This window comes from Rhinatrema bivittatum, chromosome 5 (assembly GCF_901001135.1).
Source record: "Rhinatrema bivittatum chromosome 5, aRhiBiv1.1, whole genome shotgun sequence".
NCBI classification, from domain to species: Eukaryota; Metazoa; Chordata; class Amphibia; order Gymnophiona; family Rhinatrematidae; genus Rhinatrema; species Rhinatrema bivittatum.
Genome location: NC_042619.1, coordinates 164947282 through 164972480, shown reverse-complemented (window position 1 = coordinate 164972480; position 25199 = coordinate 164947282).

Here is a 25199-nt window from a genome sequence, read left to right as displayed (position 1 = left end):
ACTTCGGTTTACATTACAACTAGCGAAATTAACAGAGACAGAGTCTTGTTTTACAATGAACAGGGTAGATATAACTTGGATAACCTGGGTGAAAATAATGAACAGGGAAGAAATAATCTGGAACAACATATTCTGGGATACATAAAATGGGTGAAGCAAAAATAGAGAATTGGGTCTGTATAACATGGGTGAAAAACGGAAAATTGAGTAGGGGAGGACTATGAGGGCCTAACGTTGGTTAGTATACTCATGATGTGGATAAGAAAAATGGCTGAGGTGAGTAATTATGGAAAGGCTTGTTCGAACAACAAAGACTTAAGTCTCTTCTTAAAGGTGACTGGACATTGTTCCAGCCTCAGTTCAGGAGGGAGCAGGTTCCATTGCTTGGGGGCCGAGGCAGATATAGCTCTCTTACTGATGGAGGTCTTGGTGGTGGGTGTTTGAAGGGTTCCTCTCTGGGCAAGTCTGATTGGACGGACCGAGGTGTGGAGTTGCAGAGGTATTGTAAGATCCAGAGGAGTAATGTTGTGTATGGCTTTGTGAGTGACTGTTAATAGTTTATGAAGGATTGTAAACTTAATTGGGAGCCAATGAAGATTCTTTAAAATTGGAGTTATATGGTCCGTCTTGTTGGATTTTGTGAGGATCCTGGCCGTAGCATTCTGTAGTAGCTGGAGAGGTTTGAGTGAGATATCAGGCAGGCAGTGAAGGAGTGAATTGCAATAGTCAATTTTGGAAAATATAATGGCTTGCAAAACTGACCTAAAATCGTGGAAATGGAGAAGGGGTCTTAGGAGTTTTAGAACTTGGAGTTTGAAATAACACTCCTTTACTGTGTTGTTGATAAAGCCAGAGAAGTTCATTTGGCTGTCTATGATTACCCCGAGGTTTCTTACCTTGGGAGAGAAAGTAGGGGACATTGGCTGTTGAACGTAGTTTAGTGGTACACTGCCATTTTGTGTGATTAGGATGTATTCAGTTTTGTCGGTGTTGAGTAACAAATTGAGCTTTGAGAGGAGGTTGTTGATGTGGATGAGACAGGCATTCCAATGGAGAAGAGTTTTTTTCAGCGAGTCGGTGATTGGTATCAGAATTTGGACATCGTCTGCATAAAGGTAAAATGTAAGTTTCAGCTCAGAGAGTAGATTGCAAAGGGGGAGAAGATATATGTTGAATAGTGTTGGGGATAAGGATGAACCTTGAGGAACTCCTAGGGAAGAGATGAAAGGGGGGGATTCTTTGCTGTTAATCTTAACTTTGTACTGCCTATTTGAAGGAAGGACTTGAACCAGTTTAGTACGGTATTTTTGATGCCGATCTCCGCTAGCCTGTCAATGAGACACTGATGGTTCACTGTGTCGAATGCAGCCGATAAATCTAGGAGTATGAGAAGACAGGGCCGTTTTTTTTCCAGGTTCATGAGGATGATATCTGACAAAGAAATAAGGAGAGATTCAGTATTTCTAGCTTTACGAAATCCTAGTTGAGCTGGGGAGAGAATGTTGTTATTGTCCAGAAACTCGGAGAGTTGTTTGTTGACAATTCTTTCTAGGATCTTGGCGATGATAGGAAGGTTTGCAATAGGACGAAAGTTTGCTGGGTTGTCTGTAGAGAGGTTGGATTTTTTTAGAAGGGGTTTTAAGATAGCCAGTTTGAGAGGGTCGGGGACATGACCTTGAGCTAAGGAGGCATTCATGATATGCGAGATAGGATTAGATACTTCAGTGGCGCATGAAATGAGAAGATTGGCAGGAATAGCATCGAACGGGTGGGAGGCTGGTTTTAGTTTCCTCAGTAGTGATTCTATTTCTAGTGAGGAAGTTAATTTGAATTCTTCCAGGGATGCCATATGCGGCGATGAGGCTTTGAAAGGATGATTCGTCACAGAGATGAGGGGGGGTGCCGTGAGAAGAGGACAAAGTTGGCCCAGTGCTGTTAGTGTTGTGCGGGCAGCCAGTAAGTTAGTTATTTTGTTTTTGAAATAGTTGGCAAGTTCAATGGATTTGAGGGCTGTTTTATCATCTGGGATAGCCGGAACTGGAGGTTTAGTAAGATAAGAAACCAGTGAGAAGAGGGCTTTTGGATCAAAGATGAAATTGTGGATTTTCTGGGAGTAGAAGTCTTTTTTTGTCTGAAGAATTTTGCAGGATGAAGTTTACTCTGGCTCCAGAATCAACTAAAGCCAGCATAGAGAATAGTGATCTTCAAAACACAGGGTGACATGCAGAGTTAGTGGGGGAGCTGGAGAAGTGATGCCTAGGGTTACTCCCCCAATGGAGTCTAGGCTTGGGAGTTTCCTGGATGAGTTGGGCAACGAGCGATGAGATGACCTGCTCCTCCACAATATAGGCAGAGGCCTGCCTTGCGACATCTTTGCCTCTCCTCTGAAGAGAGGGGCCCACGGCCCAATTGCATGGGTTCCTCCATAGTCCCTTCTGTGGTAGAAGTAGTTCGAGAGATAGAAGCCGAAGAGCAAGAAGAAGTAGTAACCTCCATGAGCCTTCTTGTGCTTAATCCTTCCTGAGCTCTTTTCTGTAGCCGGCGGTCAATACAAGTTACTAAGTCCACGAAAGAGTCCAATGATTGTGGTAACTCCTGGGCTGCCATTTCATCCTTTATTCAGGGTGACAGACCCTCCAAATATATAGACGGAGACAATTCTCCTCCCAATGGAGTTCAGATGCAAGGGTTCTAAATTCAATAGTGTAGTCAGCCAGTGGTCAATTTCCTTGTCGAAGTTGTAGAAGCTTGGAGCCAGTGACCACTTGTCTCCCTGGATCGTCAAATACTGCTTGAAATAATTCCAAAAACTTAGGAAGGTCTTGTAAGGATGGGGTCTGACCGTCACCAGAAAGGAGAAGCCCAGGCTAGAGCTTTCCCTTCTAAAAGAGACAGGAGATAGCTGGTTTTTGTAAGGTCATCCGGAAACAGGGAAGCTTGAAGGTGGAAGTGCATACTGCATTGATCGAGGAATCCTTGACATAAACTAGGTTTGCCCGCATAACGTGGAGGAATAAGTAATGGAATCATGGCCCGGGTGTTGCTCTGTATCCCTGGTAATACTGGCATAGGTGGAGAAGCAGCCTGAGATGCAGCCATAGAATCCAAATGGGCATTGAGTCATTCCAGGGAAAACACCATAGATTCTAGTATACATTGCTGCTCCATGACTTTCTGGGTTAGTCCAGGAATGGCCTGACAAGCTGAAGCCTCTGCTGGGTCCATGGCCTTGGTATTCTGTTGCGTATCAGAAGGTGGACCCCTGTTCCAAGGTAATGTAGGTGTTACCCAAACGGACGGAGGGCAAGGCTTGATGTGATAAGCGTAGTATGAAGACTTCACCCTGGAAGCTTGAGATTCCCCCGGGAGGAGCCCGTAGGGATCCGGCCACTGGGACTTAAGAAACTCCCTGAAGACTAATGAAGGTCTAGATGCAGGTGCCTCCTGAGGAGGCCTCCTGAGGAGCAGACCTTGCCTTAAATATCCAAAATGAGGGAGGAATCCTGGGAAGGAGCCACGACAACTTCCTGTCATGGCCCCTTTAAATCTTATCTTCATCCAGAAATGGGGCAGAGTCATCCCAGCCATGCAGGGCCCTGCGCCCGGCCTCAGCAGCAGCCATGGCCGCAAGGAGAGCGTCGAAGAAGTCTTCCTGCTCCTGCAGGAGCCTCAGGACCAACCCGATGCTGCGGGTGAGTACTTGGTCTCAGCTGCGGACCGCTGCGGCCGGCGGCCATGACAGTCGGCCCTGGTCGCGGCCTGCCGCGGCCGGAGGCCATAACAGTAGGTTCTCTATTAAACAAAACATATGAAGATGGCTTTTTGACTTCAAAATAATTAGCCTTTTCAAAAGTTATTTTCCCTACTATGCCTGTTTCATATTTATTACCCAAGATACATAAGGCTCTTATTAATCCTTCTGGGCAGCTTATTATTTTATCTAAAGGCTCTTTATTGGAACCTCTTTCCATTTTCATTGATAAATGATTGTGATTTTTTTAGAATTCAGGAACTCGAAGATCTTCCTGACAGTGTTGACAGATACAATAAGTCACAATTAACACTGAATTTTTATACATCAATATTCCTCAAGATGCTGCTATTCAAGTTATCCATGATGGTTAGATCTTTGTGATACTGTTGTTTGGTACCCTATTTCTATAAAATGTGAGAGGGCTACATTTCATTGAAGAAGATGTTTTCCTTTTTTTATGGGAAGATTTTTCTTCAGATTAAAGGAACTGCCAGTAGGGCCACTCTAGCTCCAATGTTTCTAATGTTTATGAGGGCCATTTTAAGAAGGAATGTCTTATTATTCAGCTTTTACATCCAATATATGGCTTTGGCACCAGTATATTGATAAGATATTAATGTTATGGACTGGGGGATAGCTAATGCAACCTCAACATTTAAAAAGGGCTCCAGGGGCGATCCAGGAAACTACAGACCGGTTAGCCTGACTTCAGTGCCAGGAAAAATAGTGGAAAGTGTTCTAAACATCAAAATCACAGAACATATAGAAAGACATGGTTTAATGGAACAAAATCAGCATGGCTTTACCCAAGGCAGGTCTTGCCTCACAAATCTGCTTCACTTTTTTGAAGGAGTTAATAAACATGTGGATAAAGGTGAACTGGTAGATATAGCTAAAAGACAGGAAAAAGAGAGTAGGATTAAATGGACAATTTTGTCAGTGGAAGGGGGTGCCTCAGGGATCTGTATTGGGACCTTTACTTTTCAATATATTTATAAATGATCTGGAAAGACATACGATGAGTGAGGTAATCAGATTTGCAGATGATACAAAATTGTTCAGAGTAGTTAAATCTCAAGCAGATTGTGATAAATTGCAGGAAGACCTTGTGAGACTGGAAAATTGGGCATCAAAATGGCAGATGAAATTTAATGTGGATAAGTTCAAGGTGATGCATATAGGGAAAAATAACTCATGCTATAGTTACACAATGTAGGGTTCCATATTAGTTGCTACTAGGGATGTGAATCGTTTTTTGACAATTTAAAATATTGTCCGATATATTTTAAATCGTCAAAAATCGTTAGAGGCCATATTTAATAGGAATTCCCCCGATTTATCGTCAAAAATCGTAAATCGGGGGAAGGGGGAGGAGAAGGGGGAGGGCGGGAAAACTGGCACACTAAAACATCCCTAAAACCCACCCGACCCTTTAAAATAAATCCCCCACCCTCCCGAACCCCCCCCCAAATGTCTTAAATTACCTGGGGTCCAGGGGGGGGGGGGTCCCGTTGTGATCTTCCACTCTCGGGCATCGGGCACGTTGATAGAAAATGGCGCCGGCACTACCTTTGCCCTGTCATATGACAGGGCAAAGGTAGCGCCGGCGCCATTTTCCCGACGTCACGAGTGTAGGAGATCGCTCCCGGACCCCCGCTGGACCCCCAGGGACTTTTGGCCAGCTTGGGGGGGGGCCTCCTGACCCCCACAAGACTTGCCAAAAGTCCAGCGGGGGTCCGGGAACGACCTCCTGTACTCGAATTGTGTTGCCGTACGGCCGGCGCCATTTTGCTGTACGGCAATATGGCCGGCGCCATTTTAAGCAAAATAGGACTATGGCTGCTGTGCATCCTCCTCACCAGTAGAGGCCCCTCACGAGCACGCTCTCTTGGCTGGCCCAGACTGTCTTACCTATCTGCTCCATGTCCTGGACTCAGGGCCAGAGGAACCACTAAGCGAGCTAGGCCTGTGTCTAGGGCGCCGAGACCTACGGTGCGCTGCGGCAGGCACCAGAATTTTGAAAGGGCAAAAAGTGTCCTTTCAAAATTCTGCCAGCCCCAGACTCACCCTGCCTCCCCCCCAAGTTCCACCCTCCCAACGCTGGCACCATTTTGAATACTGGCAATACGGCCCGAGTGCAGGAAGTCACTTCCGGATCCCCGCTGGACTTTTGGCAAGTCTTGTGGGGGTCAGGAGGCCCCCCCCCAAGCTGGCCAAAAGTCCCTGGGGGTCCAGCGGGGGTCCGGGAGCGATCTCCTGCACTTGTGCCGTCGGGAAAATGGTGCCGGCGCCGATAGCCTTGCCCTTACTATGTCACAGGGGCTACCGGTGCCATTGGTCAGCCCCTGTCACATAGTAGGAGCACAAGATGGTGCCGGCCATCCAGTGCTCCTACCATGTGACAGGATCCGGCCAATGGCACGGATACCCTGTCACAAGGTAAGGGCAAAGGATGGCCCGGTAGCTGGACGATGGCCCGGAGCAGGAGATCGCTCCCAGGACCCCCACTGGACCACCAGGTACCTGTAAAAAGGTTTTGGGGGGGTTGGGAGGGTGGGGGAAGTTAAGGGGTTACTTTTAAAGAGTCGGGGTGGGTTTAGGGGTTATTTTTGTATGCCATTTTTCCCGCCCTCCCCCAAAACGATAAGGGAAGCCCCACGATCAATATCGTGGGGTTTTCCTATTGTTTTGGGAGAGCCCCCGATTTCTGACGATTTTGAAAATATTGTTGAAGCCTGATTCACATCCCTAGTATAGAGTTCAACAGGATAAATATCATACATTCCACCAGGCAGTGGTGCGGAGGGGCAGCCCACCAGTACTGGGCACCTTTAGCGGCAATCGCTGAGAGAAAAAGAGACCAAAAAGACCAAAAAAATTGAAATAACACTTCGCGCTGAAACTGAGAATGCTGTGAACTCAGGGATGAAGAGACCCGCCCCCCCTCACGTCATCACGCTCAGCGGTGAGCCGGTAAACAGCCACATTCCACCAGGCAGTGGTGCGGAGGGGCAGCCCATCAGAACCGGGCACCTTTATGGGCAATCGCTGAGAGAAAAAGAGACCAAAAAGACCAAAAAAATTGAAAAAACACTTCGCGCTGAAACTGAGAATGCTGTTAACTCAGGGATGAAGAGACCCGCCCCCCTGACGTCATCACGCTCAGCGGCGAGCCGGTAAATGGCCACATTCCACCAGGCGTCGCGCACCGAAGGGGTGCGCCAATGGGGCACTCCCCTTTGTGCACCCCTTTGTGCAATCCTTTGTGCTACGCTTATTTTAATTCCCTTAAGTTTTCCTTTGTTAATTAACCTTTTTCATAGTGTTTAGCAATCCTTTGTTTATTAAATATGTTCAATGTATTTGACTTAGGAAACCTATTTTACTGCATACTCTGTTTTTTAATGTAAACCTGTATGATTTGTATCTGATACAAGAATGTCGGTATATAAAAATGCAAAATAAATAAATAAATGCTCAGTAGAATCTATATGAGTAGAAATCCCATGTGTGTTTGGTAAGAGTATAGTGATAGGAGTATACTACCGTCCACATGGACAAAATGGTCAGACAGATGATGAAATGCTAAGAGAAATCAGGGAAGCAAACCAATTTGGCAGTGCAATAATATTGGCAATATTCAAAATGTGCCGGTTTTCCCTCCCTCCCCCGCTGGACCCCCAGGGACATTTGGCCAGCTTGGGGGGGCCTCCTGACCCCCACAAGACTTGCCAAAAGTCAAGCGGGGGTCCGGGAGCGACCTCCTGCACTCGCGCCGTATTGCCAATATTCAAAATGGCGCCGGCGCTACTTTTGCCCTCACTATGTCATATGGGGTCGTATGACATAGTGAGGGCAAAGGTAGCGCTGGGGTCATATGACATAGTGAGCGCCGGGGTCGTATGACATAGTGAGGGCAAAGGTAGCGCCGGCGCCATTTTGAATATTGGCAATACGGCGCGAGTGCAGGAGGTCGCTCCCGGACCCCCGCTGGACCTTTGGCAAGTCTTGTGGGGGTCAGGAGGCCCCCCCAAGCTGGCCAAAAGTCCCTAGGGATCCAGCGGGGGTCCGGGAGCGATCTCCTGCAGTCGTGACGTCGGGTAACAGGAACCAAAATGGCGCCAGCGCTACCTTTGCCCTGTCATATGGTAAGGGCAAAGGACCACCGGTGCCATTTCTATTAACGCAGCCGTGGCCCGAGAGCGGGAGATCGCGGGAGATTGTGCCGTGACCCCCCCCCACTGGACCCCAGGTAATTTAAAACATTTTGGGGGGGTTCGGGAGGGTGGGGGATTTGTTTTAAAGGGTCGGGGGTGGGTTTTAGGGTTGTTTTGGTGTGCCGGTTTTCCCGCCCTCCCCCGATTTACGATTTTTTACGATTTAAAAAAAACAAAACATGACGATCAGATTTCCCTCCCCCCCCAGCCAAAATCGATCATTAAGACGATTGATCTCACGATTCACATCCCTAATGTAAATTGGTTATTTACTTTCTCAGATAATAGAAGGACCAGGGGGTCCTCCATGAAGTTAGCAAGTAGCTCATTTATGTTGCAAGCGCGGCCTACAGCTGGTGTTGAGAGCATGGAGGCACGGTCGCTAGCTCATAGGAGAGCGTGAGCTCCTGGACCACAGCACAACTCAGGGAGGAGCCCCAAGGCACACCATGGGAGGTGAGAGCCTGCAAGCACGGGCGGAGAAGGAACAAAGCAGGACTGGAACAAAGGCAAGGAACTTCAGAGCAGGAACAAGGCAGGGTCAGCCCTCCACTGGACCTACATGCACCAGTGTGACCCAGCAACGCAATGCTGGTCACAAGCGTACACTCCAGCCACTTAGTAGCCATTCCGGACCTGCTGCTTGGGAATGACGAGTGCGTGAGGCCAGACAGAGGCTGAGGGCAGGAACAAGACAAGACAGGAACTCAGGAACTTGGAAGACTCAGACAAGGATTCAGGTTACCCGAAAGACTCAGACAAAGACTCAGGTTACTCAGAAGACTCGGACAAGGATTCAGGTTACTCAGAAGATCTCAGGCAAGGATTTCTGGAGATTCTCTTCAGAACTGCATTGCAGCGCACCCTACACTGCCACCCATGGCTGGTCGTGGACCACGCTGAACGTGAAGCAGACTCCAGGCGAGGAAGTGGAACTTGAGACTAGAACATGTCGATGATTCAGTAGAGGCCTGCATCGGGGCACGCCCTGCACAGCTGCCTGTGGCTAGTTATGGACCACGCTGAAGTGGAGCAGGTTCTGGCAGAGTCTTGGGCATGGACGGAAGCAGGTACAAGGAACTCCGAAGACCGGGACAGGATTCAAGATTCTGGATTCAAGACTCAGTATTCTCAGAAGCAAGGCATTAAAAACAGGATTCTCTTGGAGGCTTGTGCTGCAGACAAGAAGAAGACCTTGTACCATGAAGCACCCTACACAGCCCCCATGGGCTGGTCAGGGACCACGACGGTGGCATGCCAGGAAAGGTAGAAACAAGGAACCTGGGAACTGGATGCAAAGGTGAAGACAAAGACATCAGGACCAGGACATCAGGAACATGGAACCTCTAGACACGGAACATCAGGACATGGAACAGGCGACGAAGGACACTGATAAAGGACAAGATCAAGAACATCAGGATGAGGAGACCAGGAACACCAAGAACATGGAATGAAGAGCCATCTAACCAAGTGAAGACTACAGAGGACCTTGACCTGAAGAGGAGCACAGATAACTGTGGATTCCAGATACAAAGGCCCTGAGGAACAGGAACTGAGTCCTTTTATAGGGCTGAAGCAGGAAACAAGCTGAGACTGGCTTCCGGTGGGGCCATGAGCTTTTCCCACCACTGGATCTTTAAATGAAGGCGCGCGCCCGTGCCTAGAAGGAATCCAGGAGAGCAGAAGCCTGCAGCTGCATCCAGCCGTGATGGAGAAGGCCAGAGGCGGCTTCCATGCTGCATGGGAGGTCCTGACAGTGGCGCACAGGCTGCATAGATGGAGGCAGCGGCAGTGGAGGCTTCTTGCCACCAGAGGGAATCCCCATGGTGGCTTCCCCGCTGCAGTGGCGGGGTTCTGTCAGTGGCACAGGCTGTGAAGAAATAAGTTGTCAGGTGGCTCTCCTTGCCATGAAGAGCATCGTCATCAGGCAATGGCAGCAGCAGCTTCAGGGCCACATAGGAGGAAGTCTGCGGTGGCTCACAGGCCGCTTGAGTGGAGCCAGCAGCAATGGTGGTTAAGTAGAGCGCTTGCTCACGGAATTGGCTCTGCGAGCAGGATCGTAACAACACCCCCTCCTCAAAGCCCCCTCTTCAGCCTCTTCTCTACAGCTGAAAACAAGAAGGCATATCTTCTATACCAGCTGGGGAACCTGAGGTCCAAACACAAGATCTTCAAAGCTTGGAAAGAGCTGAAGTGATGAGGCAAAGCAACATACTGAATACATAATGTAGACACAAACTCAGGAGAAGGACATGACCCAGGTTGAACTGAAGGCACAGAAGTATTAAAAGCATCCTGAGGGGTAGTCCAGTTCAGGCTTTTATTAAATCAAGACGTGAGTGAGGAACACCTCACCTCTTCTTGAGAGCAATAGCCAGATAGTAAGTTTAAGGCATCACTGTTTGCATCTTGGATGCAAGATGGTATACCAGGAGAGTGCAACTTGCAGATTCCATTTGTTTAGATGAACATTGGTACGAGGGGTGCTAGGTGAAATGAGACAGTCCAAACTTGCTCAAAAGATGGAAAGATGGTCTTGGGGTAAATTCTATACCTTTGATAATGGATGGCACATGGAGTTGTGGTTGACAGATGAAATGAAGAGATGCACAGGGTTACTGAACCCAAACTCTTGTAAATCCAGATGCATGAGAGAAGTCCCTTTAATAAGGTTGAGAAGAAAGTTGCATCTCAGGTATAATCCACATGTGAACGTGGGCTCCCATACCGTGAGGAGTTGCTCCATAAGGTGATAGATGGTCAACAGAATTAAGTGCACAGCTTTATGCTAGGAACCATTTCTTGAAGAGAATCTCCAGAAAAGTGATAGGAGCAGTCCCTTGGACTCGGATCAGATGAGATGCTTTAAGACGAGGGATAAGGCTCCAAAAGGCAAGGCTTGGAGATGGTAAAGGATTCCAGCAGAGTCTATTGGATGCTCCTTCCCATCATAGGTGGATAGTGAGAACAGATGGTAACAGAGGTTTTTGCGAAGACAGCCTATAAGGGTGGAAACAGTTGAAGGCTGGCAAGATTTGATCATCCTTGAAGAGCCGTCCTTAGATGGCACAAGGGGTCCTTCCTGATGGAAACTGAGCTGAAGAACAATGTGGGCTTTCCAGACAAGCCTGAAGGTGGCACTCATGGACCTTGTCTGGCAGCAGAGACAGCATCAGATGGGCAGATGAACAACAAGCCAGGATTTCCCAATCCAGATTCTAGCAGCTCAGAAGCTGTGTGACGGGCACCAGAAGGATGATGGTTTACAAGCTGTGGATTGAAGACAACTTGCCATGGTGAAATTAAGGTGAAGCGACTAACAAGGTAATATCTCAGAAACTCTGGGATGGAATTAGAAGCTGGAATTCCCACTTGTGCAGAGCAGAAGAAGGCATGGACTGAATTGGAACTGGAGGGACAGAGCCAGGCCTAGGGTGCAGGCACCTCCTGCAGGTCATTCAAACCCAAGGACCTGGAGTTGCTGTAATTTAATTCAAGAAAGCATATACTCCCAGAAGCTTGATGATGCTTTGTGAAGAAAGAGAGCTTGGTAATGATGATGTGGAAACCTGGGTGCAGGCGCCTCCTACCAGTCATGATGGAGAAGGCCGGACGCGGCTTCCATGCTGCATGGGAGGTCCCGATGGCGGTGCACAGGCTGCATAGGTGGAGACAGTGGCAGCGGTGGCTTCCTGCCACCAGAGGGAAATCCCACGGCGGCTTCCCGCGGAGTTCTGTCGGTGGCACAGGCCGTGAAGAAGGAAGTTGGCAGGCGGCTCTCCTTGCCGCGAAGAGCATCGTTGTCAGGCAATGGCAGCGGCGGCATCAAGTCCACATAGGAGGAAGTCTGCAGCAGCGGCCCGGTCCAGGGGCAGGCTAGGCGCCGGCGGTGGCTCACAGGCCGCTAGAGTGGAGGCAGCTGCAATGGCAATAAGTGGAGAGCCTGCTCGCGGGATGGGCTCCGCGAGCAGGATTGTAACAATTTAAAATAAATTGAAGAAAATTATTTTTCACTCAGTGCATAGTTAAGCTCTAGAATTCATTGTCAGTGGATATGGTTACAGCAGTTAGTGTAACTGGGTTTAAGAAAGGTTTGGATAAGTTCCTAGAGGAAAAATCCATAAACTGCTATTACAGTAATTAATGAGAAATAGTAGCTTGTGATCTATCTAATGTTTGGCTACTTGCCAGGTACTTGTAACTTGGATTAGCCACTGTTGGAAACAGGATTCTGGGCTTTATGGACCCTTGGTCTGACCCAATATGGCATATTTTATATTTTTATGAATTATCATGCTTGATTAAAACAAAAAAGTGAATTTTTATTTTCAATCTTTAGAACCTTTGGTTTTAAATACTAGCATTAAGTGGGGCTTGATTTTATTATTTTTTAAATAATCTTTATGAAAGAATTACAGTATATATAGGACAATTTGATTGTGTCAGTCTTTAAAGGACCTTCTGATTTACTTATGATTGGTTGTCAACTAAAGGCCTTGATTGGAATATTCTTTAGTACTTTAACATCAGTCACACTCTAATAGACCTTTTGAAGGTTTTATAACTAATCAGAATGTCACGGTTTTATATGCGATGCAGCCTCACCATGCCCTTATCCAGTCAACTATGATACCTACACAACTGCAGAAGCCTCCAGTGTGTTCTGTTCCAAAGGACTGAAGCCATCTTCTCACTGGCCACCTGACTCAGCCTGTAGTGTAGCCTCCACTCCATCAGGGGTCCTCAGCAAGCTTCACTTCCAGACTTGCAAAGCTCTGCCTCAGTGCTTGAACCACACCCAAGTTCCAGCCCTATTTAATCCTGCCTTGCCAGAATCTAGTTTCATGTAGCCACTCTTGGCTCTCTGATCTGGCTGCTCTCACCTTGCTCTATGCCTTGTGGACTCTGGTCCTTCCTGTATATTGCTCCTAGCTCTGAAATTTGTTGCTAGAAGATGTAGAGGAAGCTATTAGTATAGCTGCATTTAAAAAAGGGTTGGACATGCTCCTTAAGGAAAAGTACATTAACTATTATTAAGGTAGAGCTGCAGAAATCCACTGCTTATTCTTGGGATAAGCAGCTTGGAATCTATTTGCCCCTTGGGATCCTGCAAGTTACTTGTGACATGGCTTGGCCACTGTTAGATATAGGATACTGGGTTTGATAGACCCGTGGTCTGACCCATTATGACAAGACTTATGTTTATCTATCTATCTATTTATTTATTTATTTATTTAAAAGCATTTCTATACTGTCTTTCACAATGAATATTGACCAAAACGGTTCACAAAACATTGAATAATTATAGAGTATAATAATTACATTAATAAATGATTTTTGAAATTAAAAATAACAATAAAAGAAATAAAAATTAATAAACAGTAGCAGTTAGAGAAAAATACAATTCATGATTTAATGCCTATTCTCATATGTCGTCGTATATATCTCATAAGAACATAAGAAATTGCCATGCTGGGTCAGACCCAGGGTCCATCAAGCCCAGCATCCTGTATCCAACAGAGGCCAAACCAGGCCACAAGAACCTGGCAATTATCCAAACACTAAGAGGATCCCATGTTACTGATGCAATTAATAGCAGTGGCTATTCCCTAAGTAAACTTGATTAGTATGCTTGAGTTTTAAAAAAAAGTAAGAAATAGTCAAGAAAAAACATCTAAAATAAAAATAGAGTTCAGATGTTCTTTTGTTCTTCATACCAAGACCTCTGCTTCCAATCTATCTCTCCCCACAATGTCAAGCTTGTGTCTGCCTGCCTTGTCCAGTTTGTCCAGCCTGTTCAGCCTTATCCAAGCTGTCCAGTTAAGCCCTACTGCTCCTAGAACCCAAAGGCTCAACTTGCAGGAGAGGGGGTTGACTAGGCAGAAGACCAGCCCAGGGTCCAACCATGATGTTCAACCATCGTAGCCAAGCTCTGCTGGCCCATTGAACCCAAGGGCTCAATCTGTGGGAAGGGGACTGACTAGGCAGAAGATATATTTATTTATTTATTTATTTATTTATTTATTTATGTATTTGTTTGTTTAGAATTTTGTTTTATATACCGACAACCATTTGCACATCGTATCGGTGTACAAGTAACTTAAAACTTTCTGGCAATGCCTTTACAGTGAACAATAACTATGTATACAAGAACTTACATAAACCCAGCTTCTTCCCTGTAGTCCTTCCCTGCTCCTGAGAGCATATTTCCAGACCCCTGCCCTCAAGATCACACCTAAGCTCCAGCCCCATTTAACCCTTGCCAAAACCTTGATGCTGTTTCATGGAGTCAGCCTTGGCTCTCTGAACTGGCTGCTCTTACCATGCCCTATACCTTGCAGGCTCTGGTCCTTCCTGTATCTTGCTTCTTGCCTTGCAGCTTATCTAGGCCTTATCTTGCCTTGTGGCCTCCAGGTCTTCTATCTCCTTGCACTTTGCTCTATGGACTACTCAGCCATCAGGTATTCTGTCTCCTTGCACCTTGCCCTGTGGCCTACTCAGGCCTTATCTTTGGCCTCCAGGCTTGATCTTACCTTAGGCCTTGCTCTGTGCCTTACTCAGGCTTCTCCTTGCTTAGTGTCCTCTAGGCCTTATTCTTAGTGCCCTTCAAGCCTCAGTTTTCTCTGTTCTGTGTTGTCCTTGTCTGTCCCTACCCACGTCTGTCTTGTCTAAGTCCTGTCCTAGTCTGCATTGTTTGGCCCTGTCCTTCTCTGGTCTTGTCATGTCCTGCCCAATCCAGTCCCCAGCATTCATTTCCTGCTTTGTCTTGTCCAAGCCTGTGTCTGTATCCAGCTCAATCCTTGCTCACTACCCTGCCTGTCGCAGAATCTAGTTCTCATCTCATTACCTGTCCCAGTATTCAATCTTCAGCTCCTTCCCTGTACCAGTATTCAGTTCTCAACTTCTTCTCTGTACCAATACTCAGACCTCTGTTTCCAGTCTGTCTCTGCCCACAATGTCCAGCCTGTGTCTGACCTGCCTTGCTCAACCTAGCCAGACTGTCTTGTCCAGCCTGTTCAGCCTGTCCAGTTAACCCCTACTGGCCTCCAGCACTCAAGGCTCAAGCTGCGGGAGAGAGGGATGGCTAGGCAGAAGACCAGTCCAGCTTCCAATCATAATGTTCACCAACCATAGCCAAGTCCTACTGGCCCCAGAACCCAAGGGCTCAACTTGCGATGGAGAAGGCTGGCTAGGCAGATCCTTCCCTGCTCCTGAGATAAATCTTCAGATCCTAGCCCTCATGACAGAGACCTTATCAGATTTAATTAGAATTCTATTTGGTTCATTCCAAAAGCCTTTAAGTAATTTTTAGAGTGCTACAGATGTTTATCATTTACTATTGGTCTTGTTTTTGTAGGTGTTCAGCTACTTTGAAATTCTTGATTTGGAAAATCATAAGTGCCTCGTGCATCTTTTCAAATTTAGGGCCTGATTCATCAAGGCATTTTCCCATAGACACAGAATGGGAGACATTCTTTAGTGAATCAGGACCTTACTTTGTTACTTGTTTTTTTTACACAACCTGTTCTTTTGATTTTAGAAAAGCCCTGAAGCAGCTGAAAAGCAAAACTTTGTCCATGTCAGCATTATCAAGTCACGTATATACAGGATTGTATTGAGCTTTGTATAATCTTTTTGGATGACCTTATAGATTTTAAACATCTGCACATAAGATAAGTATTTATTAATTTGGAAATGTGCACAATTTGTTTCATGAGCTGATGAGAGCACAAAATTAAGAGTAATTTAAGAGATTATTTTAGACAGATGATAAGAAATTTTGGCTGGATATAACGTTTCCTGCTTTTCAGCTAGTATCTGAGGTCATCTCCTCTTTATAATTTCAATTTTTGTATTACACTATATGTGCTTTGGATTTTCTTGGATTAATAGTTGAAATATTAGTGAAGTTACTTTTTTTTTTCATTGTATTTACTTTACTTCACTATCTTTCATCTTTTTGTGATTTAGACAAATGATTTATACCACATTTTCTCATTTCCTTCTGGGAGGAAGGTCTCTGGGTGCCTGCTTGGTACTGTGACTTACTTTGACTTTGCTTCTTGTTCTGAATCTTTTTTTTTTGTGCAACATAACAGCAACTCTATGCTTTCTGTACTTAGAGACTGGTTCTGCACTTTAAGTAGTTCAGAGTGTCTAGACAACAAAATGACTGTGAACAATACCAGGTCTTTCTGCATTTGCAGTTTCAGTGGCATACCTTTGACCTGAATTCCAATCACTACCATGTCTCAGATCTAATCCTCTTTAGTGGCTTCAGAGTAATAGTGCTTGGCCAGCTCATACAGCTGCTCAATGAAAGCATTAATTGGTTCCTCCTTGAGCTGAGATCGCTGGTGGGACCTTGCCATTTCATACATGACATTATGCTTGGGGATACTTTCCCAGGACTTTCACATGCTTGTTCCTATCTCCCTTAGCCTGGGAAGATGTCCTCAACTTTTGACCCATACACTTGCGCCACCTCATCTATCAAATGCAACTTGGTTGCCATTCTGTCTCTGGCAAACAGCTGGCACCAGGCAGTCCAAGATGCAGGATCAGAATAGTTGAGGTTGACAGAACGGTCAAGATTTGCCATTTTTATGTACTAAGTGGATCACTGCAGGCTGGAAACTGATTCTGAGGCTTTCATAACTCTCCTGAGGTTCAAACTTTTGACACCAAGTCATGCTCTAGATGGTTATGTACACACATTATTTAGTTCTAGTACTGCTTTATCCAAAAGCAAGAGTCAGTCACACTGTTTGAATAGGAACAGTGAACGTCTTTCTGGTTTTTTTTTTCCCATGGCACACCCTAGTGTCTCATGCACTCGCCTAATAACCAGGCTTCAATTTGCCAATAGACACACTAGGCCTGTGCCTAGGGCTACAAATCTGGGGGGGGGGGGGGGGGGGGGGGGCAGCAGACCAGCTGAAGATTTTGCTGCCTTCCAGTTCTGCTGAACTTCACTCGACAGCCTTCTACTTCCTGCTCCAACCCTTCCCCTTCCAGAGCAAAGAACAGGAAGGAAGGGGTGAGGCTGAAGTAACAGAGTAAAGAAAAATGGCTCTTCTTCCTATTCTAGTCCCTTCCTTCCTGTCCTGTGGAGGAAACAGGAGGAAAGGAGGCAAAAGTACACAGCAGAGAACAAAGAAAATTCACTCTGCTCCCTAATGCAGCCCATGTCTTCTTGTCATTCAGAGATATAAGGAGAGGAGTTGAGCCTGGAGCAGAACAAAGAAGGCTATGCCTTAGATATTCTACTTTGTCTCTTCTCCAGAAAAGGGGTGTGGATGGGGGTAACAAACACCAACAATGCCTAGGGGTGGCAAAAATCCTAAATTTGTCACTGCTAACAACTTTATTAATGAAGCCCTTGACTGAAATATTATTTGCCTTTGTGCATTTTATCCATCTAAATGGCTATGGAACATCTACCCCAGTGTTTTTAGCTAGGTTTAAGGATTCTCTAGAGTCCGATTTACTATAGCTTCTTCCCATTCTGTGCCTAAGGGGAAAAAAAAGCTTAATAAATCAGTTCCATAATTTGCAATTTTTTGGTAAAAGAAATGTAAAAGGACCTCTCCAGAGTTAGCACAAGTGCATTGTAGGTCTCTGGCCTATACCAATTAGCACTTACAGTATCATGAATCATTTTCCTGCTTCCTCTGATATTGAAAGTATGGGTGACAGAGGAATCCAGCAAAATGCACATGATGGTTGGCACATCAGTGGTGCTGACCACTAGCAACTGACACCTTAACGCTCTTCTTAATTTATAGAATACTTCTGAACTCTAAATTAACCTGCTTGAATCTAAATAGAAATAAAAACTCAGGACAATAAAAAGATGTTCCAATGACAGTACTACATGGAATTATCACATGCTTTTTAAGACATTCCTAAGAAAAGGAAACTGGGAGAAGAATGCACAGACCAGGGAAAGACAATTCATTTAAGCAAAGAAAGTTGTGCAAAGGGATGGCTAAACTGTTATATCCATTTAGGGCAAGGTTAGGTGCTCACTAATAGGGGCAATTAGAGGCTCGAAAAGATGTAGAACTGAATCTCATTATTTAATTATTTGTCTATCTTCTATTTATTTATTTATTTATTTATTGAATCAGTTTATATCTCATACCACTGAAAAAACATTTTTTTCTTTATGAAAATTTGTATAGACCACCTAAAACAAACATATTGTATTAAGTGGTTTACAAGTTCAGCTAAACCTTTTTCAACAGAAAATAAAATTCATTTAATTCAAATACAAATAATGAAATCATTTGGAGAGAAGGAGTAGCTTAATGGTTAAAAGCTATAAAACAGGGAAACCAGTGTTGTAATCTTACTGCTGCTTCATGGGACGTTGGGCAAGTCACTTTACCCTCTATTGCCTCAGGTACAGACTTAAAGGGTAATTTACTAAGCCACAATATTTTACCATCAGGGTGCACTACCAGAACATTTCACCCCTCCTTTGAAGGAAAAAGTCTATGAGAAAAAAAAAAAAGCAGCAGGGCCCTAAAAAAATGCATGAGGCTGCCTTCAGTTTAAAGGGCCCTGAGGCCCACAATCCCCATTCCCTACAAAGTATAGAAATTTCACCTTCTTAAACCTCTCCCCTTTATGTAAAATACCCCCCACCCCAACCAATACCTCCCCCATCAAAGCCTGCCCAACAGCTTACATTTCCCTCCCCCTTCTCCCCAGTCCTTCTCCCCAAAATGCAACATAATCCCTGGCTCCCTACCCCCTCCCACCGCCACCCCTTGCATCTAAATAGACCCTGGTGGTATGGGAGGTCCTAACTCCCCCCCCCCCCCCATACCTTTAGGAGAATCCTTGGCAATGCAGTGGTGGCCCAGAGCACCCCTAACTCTGTTCTGTATTCTTAGGGAGGGTCATATTCAAACAGCCTACATAGGATAAAATTGGAGGGTACTTAAGTTTTTACCTGCAGATTTTAACCAGAATTTTCAGTGCTGATTTATGTGCATAAATTGGGTTTGAAAAGTCACAGGTACACATGTAACTGACACCAGCATGCACTCAGGTGAAGGTATAGTAATGTGCATGCCTATTTATGTGCCTATTTTTTAACAATTACATTTATATTCCTGCCCCAATTCTGACTCTTGGAATGCATCTTTGTGCATGCATATGCTGTCTTCATTTTAAATTTGTTCAGTTCCTAGTTAAGTTTTAGGCTGCTGTGTGGGTAGGAATGCATACAATTAGGGTCCTTTAAATATTTTCATGTATTCACTATTTATCTGGTACTGACCTACAAGGGAATGACCAAACTCTTGATAAAGTGTGGGGAATTTCTGAGTTTAAGTTAAAAGGCTTATTGTTTTAAACAAAAAAATGTAAGTATGAAAGTGTCACCTGCCTATAAATTAAAGGATGAGCTCGGGGTGGGTGGGAGAGAGATGGGAGGGTCAGGAACTACAAACACACAGACTTCTGTTTGTTGCCTGCTTTTCTGACTACCTATTTAAAACAAAACTCCCAAACAGAATAAATAATATACCTCAATAGTTTACTTCTCCCCAGTACTTTTAAATTTTAAAAATGTCTCCAGGCAGTACTTACTGATTCTTTCCAGCCACCAGCAAGGTGACCCTCTCCTCTCAGTGCTCCCATTGGATTGTGGGTTACTGAACTCATGGTCACCACCCCAAGAATTTTCCTTGATACGATCTATAACAAAACAATGTATTGAATGAAAGTTATGTCCTTATTCAATGCAGTGAGAAACATTTGGTGCATCCATTCTCTTAGATTGCAGTGTTTTGCACTTCTTTTTATGGTCTAACAGCTACTTTGAAACTGGTGATTTGAAACATTGTAAGTGCCTAGTTCATTGTTTCAAATTTAGGGTAAGGTTTGTTAAGATATTGTATTTTCCTTGTAGCCAAAAATACAGTAGGATTCACTAACCCATGGTCCCAAGAACCGTAGGTTAGTGAATTCCATGGCAATATTTTTCCCTGCAGAAAAATATCACAGCAAGAAAATATCATGGCAATGCATCTCTAAGTAATGGTGGCCCCCTCATCCTAGTTCTGCCATCTTTTAAAGTGTTCACACTGCCCTCAGACTGTTCCCTTTCCATAGTGACCAAATCTATAGAGTGTCTAATGAGACCCTTTTTCCCTCTCACTTCCACTGCACTCTAAAGCTACAAATGTTTTAAACATTTTAAAAAGTGGTCCCAGTACTCATTCCAGCTCTGACTTCCAGTAGCCAAGCCCCATCCCCTTGGTATCCAAAAATTTGTCCCCCACCTCTATACCACTTTACCCCTCAGCTCCCTTCTTCTACCCTCCAGACCCCAGCTCAGTCCCTTATAATCTCTGGATGTCCAACAGTGTACAGAAGCACTACCTAGGGCTTTGGCAGCAACATTTCCAAAATAGCCCTTGCTGGCCTCAGATGCAGTTTTGCCCCTATCATGTGATGAAAATCCTGTACTTATCTACTCTTACCAGTGCAACTGTAACCAAAAGTGTGAAAAGCTTCTTCACCTGATTTGGATCACCTGAGAGCTGGTAAAGGACAATGGCCTACAGTTCAAGGTCCAATTGTTTACAGACTACTTAGCTCAATATGATGTTTGACATAGGATGATGAGCCCATATTTTGTCAAGTGAATAAACTGGAAGAAAGAACAGAACCACTGCTTAACTGGATCTCTATCTTGGCATTCTGAGCTACTGTACAAAGCCAACAGAGCTTACAAGGAAGAGTCCAACTAAATTATAAATAGGCCAAACTCTCCATACTTCCCTTCCTTCACTACTGGCATCACTTGCACTGCAATGGCCTGATTTCACTGTTGTGCAACAAAATGACACAGAAACTAAACACAGCTATAACACTTTCTACAATTATTAACATTCAGTGCAACTGCTAGCACAGTCTCATCAAGACTAATAGTGAGAAATTTTGGGACAGAACAGCCATAGTTATGAGTAACATGACATAGTGCATTCTTACTTGCTCCAGACCTCAGAAGGCACATTGAACAGATATAATTGATGGCATACTCAACCCATTACTGACAGAGTAGCTCCTGCACCCATCAAAGAAACTGTACCACACGCATCAAGTTCCCTGGAGTCTTCTAAAAGCAACAACCTGCAGAAAGTCATGACAACCAGATCAGATTGAATGCTAAAACCCAATATTAGACTGAAATTATAGTCTGGAAATAGTTGTTAAAAAAATAAGGGAGTATATGACAATCTATTCATTAACCAAGGCTTGTTAAAAAATGCTCATATGTTTTCTAGTATATGTACAAAAGAAAAGGGGGAAGATGTGATGTGGAATATAGTGCTCAGTGTATAATGTTCATTTAAAGGCGTGGTAATAAAATTGTTAGCAAAGGTCATGAGGCACCACAGGTACCCTGGGAAATAAGAAAGAAATTTGCTGTTACTGTTCAGACTGTGTAGCTAAGAATCTTTATCCTAGGACTTTACCATAACTAAATAACTGGTATTTAACTAATCTAGAACGACAGCTAGTACAGGGGTGGTGCTCGCACAGAACATCAAAAGTTTCAGGATTAAAGGAAACTTCCCTTCCAGTCCTCAAACAGTCCTCAAACAGCAAGACAAAACTTGTGATGCAAAGAAACTGTTCAAATAGAAGAAATAGAAAGGGGGAAAAGCTATACTAAAACCTGAGGTACTATAAGGGTCAACAAAAATATAAGTGTCTCTGAACAGATAAGCAACTGTATAAAAAAGTGCATATTGTTTCATAATTTACCTAGTCAGTATACTCAAACAGTGCATGAAAAACATATAACTGAAATTTATACATCTGAAATATATTGCTAAATTTCATAAATATACATATAACACCAAAAAATAATTTTGTTACGACTTGAGGTAAGCTGCAAAATAGCAGATATATCCTTCTAGTTTCTTTTAAATGTAATTAAAAAGACAACCAGGAGAGAGTGGTATCAGAAAGTTGTAAGTGTTTGCAGTCTCATGGGCTCTTACCCTTACAGGGCTACAGCCCCTCTCTTGGCTCCAACACCATTTATCACGTCATTTACCTACATACACCATCCAATCATTACATCCATGTAATGTACACCATCCAATCATTACATTACATCCATGTAACATACACCATCCAATCATTACATGATTGGATGGTGTATGTTACATGAAAAATACGGGTGATTTTAGGGAGGCACTTTTGCACTTTAAAAACAAAAAAATAATTGACAAACCTTTAGAGAGTAGGTAAATGACGTGATAAATGGTGTTGGAGCCAAGAGAGGGGCTGTAGCCCTGTAAGGGCAAGAGCCCATGAGACTGCAAACACTTACAACTTTCTGATACCACTCTCTCCTGGTTGTCTTTTTAATTACATTTAAAAGAAACTAGAAGGATATATCTGCTATTTTGCAGCTTACCTCAAGTCGTAACGAAATTATTTTTTGGTGTTGTATGTTTGAGGTTTTTTGAGCCAGTATATATTAATAATAAATATACATATAACAGCATGATCATGCTACACAGTCAAAGGACAACATTTTCCTTACTCAAAACAAAATTTCCTCAAGTTGTTGGCTTATGCATCTTAGTAAATTGTATCATCTTTGTTTGAATCATTTAATTGGTTCAACAAAACATTAGTGGACACAATTTTGACATATTTTAGGGAAAGAATGGTGTTGTAACTGTGGACCCTTAGGCTGAGGCCAGATTGATTCTACCTGCAGGGTGGACCCCAACGAGGCAGAGACCCATCAGGGCTTTCACCTATACCAGCCCTTATTCCCCACAGATTGAGCCTTTGGGTGCTGGGGCTGGCAGGACTTAGGTGGGGTCTCTGTCTAGGACAGAGGGGGTAGGTCCATGGTCAGCTAGGGTTGTAGGCAGGCAGCAGTCAAAAGTAAGCAAGGAGTGGGCTATAGTAAAAGGCAGGCAGCAGTCAGTGGTATCTGAGGTCCAGGCAATGGTCAAAGGCAGACAGTGGTCAGTAGTATTTGATGACCAGGCAATGATCAGAGGCAGGCTGTGGTCAGTGGTATCCAAAACCAAGCCAAGGTCAAGCTGAAGATCCATTCGAGGGAAGAGATAGGGATGAATAGGCAGGACAGGAAAGGTAGGACAAAAACAGGCAGGGATGATGCTTAAGACAAGCAGACAAAGAACAGAAGACAAGCTGGAGACAAGTTTGATGAAGAACTGAAGTCAAGCTGGACAAAACTAAAAACAAGCTGAAGGCAACATACTCTACTCTGGAGTAGTGGGACCTGATGCTGAGGCAGTGAGGGAAGGAGCAGGAGAGTCCTTTATCAGGCTTGGCATGTGGTGTCACCATTCAGCACTGAGTGGCTTTTCCCACCACTGGCCCTTTAAGAAGGATGAGATCTGGTGCATATGCATCTAATGAGGAGAGCATCAGCTGGGCCAGTGGCATCCCACTGTTTGAAGAGTCGGCAGCACCTTGCCACATCGGAGCACAGTGGCCCACTGTAAAGATCACTGGCAGTGTGTTGGGAGCTGGAGAGAAGGGCCTGGCTGGAGAGGTGATTACAGTAGACCACAGGCAGAGCCCACAGACCTCCAAACACAACAGTATCCCCATCTTAAGCCCCTCTTCCTGAGGCCTTGGATTTCTTGAGGTACCATTGATGGGAGTCTCTCAAGAGGTTATGGACCAAGATGTTGGAGGCTGGCTTCCAAGATTTTGCTTCTGGGATATAATTTTTCCATGAAATCAGATATTCGATTCTTTGGCCCTTCCAGTGGTAATCCAGAACTTCGTCAGCTTTGTTTACAGCATCTTCATCAGCGGCCATATCTTGAGGTTCACGTGGTACTCTAGAGGGCCAAGAGAATATTACTGGTTTGAGCAGTGACATATGAAATACATTGTAGATCTTCAATGTGGGTGGTAATCTTAGTTGAAATGTGATGGGGCCTAGTTGCCAAGGCATAGAGAAAGGCCCAATAAAACATGGTGTCAAGCACGTAGAAGGGAGTCCTAGGTGTAAATGCCGAGTACTCAGCCAGACATTCTTTCCTACTTTAATCTGAGGAGCCGGTCTTCTATCGGAGTCTGCTGTTTTCTCGGTTCTGGTAATGGATTCCCCAATCAAGTGATTGGTCTGTTCTCATAATTCATGCAATTCCTGGATGGAGAGTTCAGCTGCTGGAGACGGGACTGTCATGGGAAGTAGTATTGTTACGATTCTTGCCCGTGGAGATAATCTCCGTGAGCAGGCCTCTCCACCCACCTGGTTCTCAGTGCAGCCGGGTGCCACTGACCCCATTTCCTGCGGCCCGGAGGCTGCAGTGGTTCCTGCCCTGTTCAGCAGGGCCAGCCCCACTGAGCAGCCGCCTCTCCCGATGCCCATGCCGGGTCCCATGCGGCAGGGCTGCCGCTGGCGCCATCTTGTTGCGGCCCTGAGCCGCCACCGAGACCCGCAGCCTGGAGGCCGTCCTTGTCCACCTCCTCTGCGGTGTGGAGCTGCCATCGACCTGTCTTCGCAGCAGGGAGCCGCCGCATCACCCCTGGGCTCCTCCTTGGATGGCAGGAGGCCGTCCTGTGGCCTGCCTGCTCCTCTTTGCTCCTGCGTGGCCGGGTGCCACTGTCTGCGGTGCTGCAGTTCCTCTCTTCAGCTCCAGCCTTCTTTAGGTGCCGGTGCATGCCTCTTCACTCCATTTAAAGGGCCAGCCACAGGAAGTGCTGCTGGCGCCTTCTGATGATGACTTCCTGCTTCAGCCCTATAAAAGGGATTCCTCTTTAGTCTCTTGTTGCCTTCGGATCGGGTTCCACAGTCATCTGTGTCTTCTGACCGGTCCAGGTCTTCTGTGGTCTTCTTCTGCTTTGACGGCTTCGTCTCTGCTTCAATGGCAGGGAAGAAAGACCGATACTTCACGCATATCCAGCATAGCTCTCTGCTTCAATGGCAGGGGAGAAAGACCGATACTTCACGCATATCCAGCATAGCTCTCTGCTTCAATGGCAGGGGGAATGAAGAAAAGTGGATCTATATACAGACAACAACCAACAAGGACTGAATTACATAGTCTGGGTAAACAAATAAGCATGGGTGTAGCTTGCTTATTGCGGTGGTTACTACCCCTAACTAATTAAGCTAGATATTTCACTTAGATGCAGTTCCAACACTGCTCTCTACATTAATGGTAGGGATGGAAGGGAAATAGAACCAAAAG